The sequence below is a fragment of the Lepisma saccharinum genome, chromosome 7 (genome assembly GCF_977018435.1).
Source record: "Lepisma saccharinum chromosome 7, izLepSacc3.1, whole genome shotgun sequence".
Classification (NCBI taxonomy): Eukaryota; Metazoa; Arthropoda; class Insecta; order Zygentoma; family Lepismatidae; genus Lepisma; species Lepisma saccharinum.
In genome coordinates, this window is record NC_139235.1 from 30687828 (window position 1) to 30692519 (window position 4692).

Consider the following 4692-nt stretch of genomic DNA (forward strand, 5'->3'; position numbering starts at 1 on the left):
AGTTTGTGTTTTACAGAAGGTATGAAATCTTGCCCTTCGGTCATGGAATTTTATAGTTTACCTTTATTATTATTTTACAAATCATATAAAATTGAATTGAAAATACTTTGGTGCTGTTGACAAGTTCAGATTTGAGTCCGCTATTTAAATATAAACTGTATTCTCCTTTTTTTTCTTTCGATAAGCATCTATCTCTTTGTTAATGAATAGTTCTTGTTTTTTGGGTACTTTTTTACATTGCACAGATATCAGTGACGACTTAATCTGCTCTTCTTTATGGTACTTCAGGGTACTGTTAAAAAAATAATCCGAAATGATGGCGCGTGAATTGTCTGACTTCGGGCTACGGGCAATCGAGAAATTCCTACGGTTAATTCTTGGTATTTTCTGCACTATAAGCGTCTGAATTTTCTTGTATTGAACAATTATTATTCAAGAAGTGCAAAAACACTCACCTGACGGTAAAATAGTGTGTGGACTTCGAGAGTTTCACCGAGTCGGGAAATTTCTCCTGTTATTTTGTTGGACATATGGCAGTTAATTTCTGTAACTTGCAGTCTTTCAGATATTCTTTGTAATAAAATTTGCTATACCCTGTCCCAGCTAACTCTGAAGCAAGGCCGCGTCAGAGAATGGGAGGAAATTTAGTGGGCAGGGCGAAGCAGTACATGCTGCTGGGAAGGCTGCTAACTACAGTCGCTTTCCTCCCCTCCAGGCAATCGAGTACCCTCTCACGTGTTCATTGGTGGAGCCATCTCGCGTCAATACTTGCGCAGAGAATTGTTTTCGCGCCTACTCCAGAGATAGTTGGGACAGGGTATACAATTTCACAATTCAAATTACATGAACTCTTCTCGGATATCTGCCCCCCCGCTGGCGCCCAAGGTACCATGAGATTTTATTCAGCACAACAACATAACCTAGTTGTTAACAACTTCGGAGAGAGGGATCATTTGACCCTCCCTAGAATATAAAAAAGTCGATTACTTTTTCATTTCTTCTTTATTTTATTTGCAGCCCTTTTCTACTCTTTCTCCATGCCTGATCATTTCTTTTCATACTGTTTCTCTCTCGCTTCTTCCCTCTCTTCTCCCCCTTTCTCCTTTAATTCTTTATTTGTTTTGTCTTCTTTCTCTATCGGTTCTTTTAATTCTCCTCGTTCTTTCCTAAAGCTTGCTATTTTACGAAGAGCCCACTTCTGAGATACCGGTTATTTGAAGCGCGCTGTGAAGTCAGGGGCCCAAGGTTCGAATCCTGGTTAAGGAATGGATGTCGTGTGTGTCCATTCATCAATTTCATCACTCATCCCCATTTTCGCAAAATTAGCCAGAAGTGGCACAAAAAACGAAGTAAAATAAAACATATCAATCAATCAATATTTTTGTTTCATGTTCTGTGTCACTATACTGCTCTTAAGCTAATCGCGAAAATAAGCAGATAATTTTAGTGTCGACTTGGTTACGTACAGACTCACACGCACGCACACACACACACACACACACACCCCTCCCACACACACATTTTTTTTTCTCCTTTGGTGATTGGGGGAGGGGCGGCAGAATGTTCTTTACCCCATACAAAGTCGAGGACAAATTGGAACTGGAACATAGAACCTTGAGTTACGAGATTTTGAGTCAACTATTCAACACACTTGGCCAGCTTACGTTCTCGTTGTTGAATTGGAAAAATAAGCCACGTTAAACAATGAAGAGATAGGTTGTACTTCTGTTTCGTCAGAAACCCACATATCAAAATATGACATCATTGTTCCTGAACCAATGCCCATTTACTGCCGGCTATTGACTCACCTGAATACACCCGCCTTCGAGCCATCCGTGGAGATCGTCAATTTCGGGCTTCGGCCGCTACGAGGCGCCAGTGCAAACGCTGCAACGAGGAAGAAATGTGTAAAAGTTGTCCGGGTCGTTCGATTTGCACATCGGTTGTACGCGAGACGTAGTATATCCCAGTTTCTCGCGTAGGACGGACGCACGACCTTGCCGCTCCAAAACGCTGAAGCACGTGACATTCCAGGAACGTAAACATACTCCAAAGTAGCGCCTGGAAGGCTCCAGTTAGGAAAGGCAGAAACACGCCGGAATTGTTTCCGATTTCTCGATAACCAGCTTACTCATTGTTTCGTTAAATCTATACTAGTTTTCAAGCATGGCTACTAATGACTTGAAACTTTATTCGTGTACGACTTTGAAGATTACGAAGCGCTGAACTTATCTTTCTGTTTGTCCTGTGTTCGAAGCTAGAAGACGAAGTGTTCGTATCTCGCATAAGAAGAGAAGATAGCTAAACTGGTAAGTAATTCTTACGTCTAATTAGCATATAGATATTTCCTTCAATGGATTTGCATTTCTTGTTGCTTACCTGTCATATCTATTCAGGAAAATGTTAGATTATTATTATAAATGTTATTATTGTTGTCATTTGGCGATGCCGTCTCAATCTTGAATCTTCATCAATTTCGCCCATTCATCTTTCATATTTGCAAACCTCCGTTGCGGAGTGGCTAGCACAGCGCTCTCGGCGCCAGGAGTCCCGGGTTCGAATCCCGGTCTGGGCATGGTGTTCTTTGTAAGTGTACATTTATCAGTTTCATCATGTCATCACTCATCCTCATCTTCGCGATTAAGCAGAAGTGGAAGAAAGGCGACGCTAAATAACAATAATAAAATCAAAGCCTCCGTGGCTTAGTGGTTAGCACAGCGCGCTACGAAGCTAGGGGTCTCGGGTTCGAATCACGGCCTGGGCAGTGTTGATCTTTGTTAGTGTTAGTGGATGAATTTCATCACTTATCCGCATCGTCGCGATTATCCAAAAAGTGGAAGAGAAGCCACGCTAAATAACATTATATCATCACACATCTTCGCGATAGCCAAAAGTGGCAGATAAGCGACGTAAAATAATCTAATTCAATAGATCAATCTTAGGAAGCATTGTAAGTAACGAAACATGAATGGACCTAACTTGCTATACCCTTTTCTATGCTTTTCTGGCGCTCTTTCTTGTTATCTATCACTCTCAATTTTATCACTTGTTCTCTTTTCTTTCTGAATATGATTCGACCTCTTACTCTTATTATTCGACCTCCCTCGCTCTCGTTCTTTCATTCTCTCTCTCTCTCTCTCTCTTTCTCTCTCTCTCTCTCTCTTTCTCTCTCTCTCTCTTTCTCTCGTTCTTTCTCTCTCTCTCTTTCTCTCGTTCTTTCTCTCTCTCTCTCTCTCTCTCTCGTTCTTTCTCTCTCTCTTTCTCCCTTTCTCTCTCTCTCTCTCTCTCTCTCGTTCTTTCTCTCTCTCTTTCTCCCTTTCTCTCTCTCTTTCTCCCTTTCTCTCTCTCTCTCTTTCTCGTTCTTTCTCTCTTTCGCTCTCTCTCTCTTTCTCTCGTTCTTTCTCTCTCTCTCTTTCACTCTCTCTCTCTCGTTCTTTTTCTCTCTATCTCTTTCTCTCTCTCTTTCTATCTCTCTCTTTCTCTCTCTCTCTCTCGTTCTTTCTCTTTATCTCTCTCTCTCTTTCTCTCTCTCTCTCTTTCTCGTTCTTTCTCTCTTTCGCTCTCTCGTTCTTTCTCTATCTTTCTCTCTCTCTCTGTCTCTCTTTCTTTCTCTCTCTCTTTTTCCCTCTTTCTCTCTCTCTCTCTTGTTCTTTCTCTTCTCGTTCTTTCTCTCTCTATCTCTCTCGTTCTTTCTCTTCTCGTTCTTTCTCTCTCTCGTTCTATCTCTCTCTCTTTCTCTCTCTTTCTCTCTCTCTCTCTCGTTCTTTCTCTCTCTCTCGTTCTTTCTCTCTCTCTCTCTCTCTCGCTCTCTTTCTCTCGTTCTTTCTCTCTCTCTCGTTCTTTCTCTCTCTCTCGTTCTTTCTCTCTCTCTCTCTCTCTCTCTCGTTCGTTCTCTCTCTCTCTAGTTCTCTAGGGCCTCCCCGATAGCGCAGTGTAACGCTGTAGCCTTTTAATAAAAAGCGTCGCTGATTCGAACCCCGGAGGGAGGGAGGCACTTTAAACTTTTAACCTCCGTGGCGGAGTGTTTAGCTTTTACGATGTCCCGAGGTTCGAGCTCTTCTTAGCTTTTTCATTTCTTTTCCTCTGTTTTTCCTTGTATTTGCTTTCTTTCTTTTCTCTTTCTACGTTTTTCCTCTTATTTGCTTTTTTTCTTTTTCTCTGTTTTTCTCTTATTTGCTTTCTATCATTCTCTCTTTTCCTGTTATTTGCTTACTTACTCTTTCTGACGCTGTTCACTTTCTCTTCTTTCATTTCCCTTCTTTCTTATCGTTTTCTGACGGTTTCTCATGTACAGTTACCGCAATAAAAATGGTGCACAGAGATCCTCTACGGCGATAAGTAGAATCAAATAGCAAATTTTAAATGATAACTTCTGCAACTACCGTAGAGTTAGGCAACACACATAACACCTTGCAAGGAAGCCAGTATTTCAGGTTCTCTGTGCACCATTTTTATTGCGTTGACTGTACGCTATTAGAAGATGTCGTTAAATATACAACATTCTATCGTTAAACTTTTAATAGTGTAGCTACCTGCTAATTTATAGAAATTAGATGCAACCGGCTTCTATTTAAAGCTGAATATCTTATCATACACGATGATAGATAATTCGTATGATATTTACGTACACCATAAATATACTTTAACAATTTAATAGTTCAAAATACATTAATTAAGGTAGCCATGTAATGG

At 40.7% G+C, this 4692-nt stretch overlaps 1 protein-coding gene across 1 annotated transcript in view; it reads left to right on the forward strand.

Annotated features, from left to right (window-relative positions):
* Positions 1-1981: 1981 nt before the first annotated feature.
* LOC145990173 (uncharacterized) overlaps positions 1982-4692 on the forward strand; it is a 16069-nt gene continuing 13358 nt past the window's right edge. The window contains exon 1 of the mRNA XM_083125837.1: positions 1982-2309. The gene's annotated coding sequence lies outside the window, so the exon portion shown is untranslated. The remainder of the gene's footprint in view (positions 2310-4692) is intronic.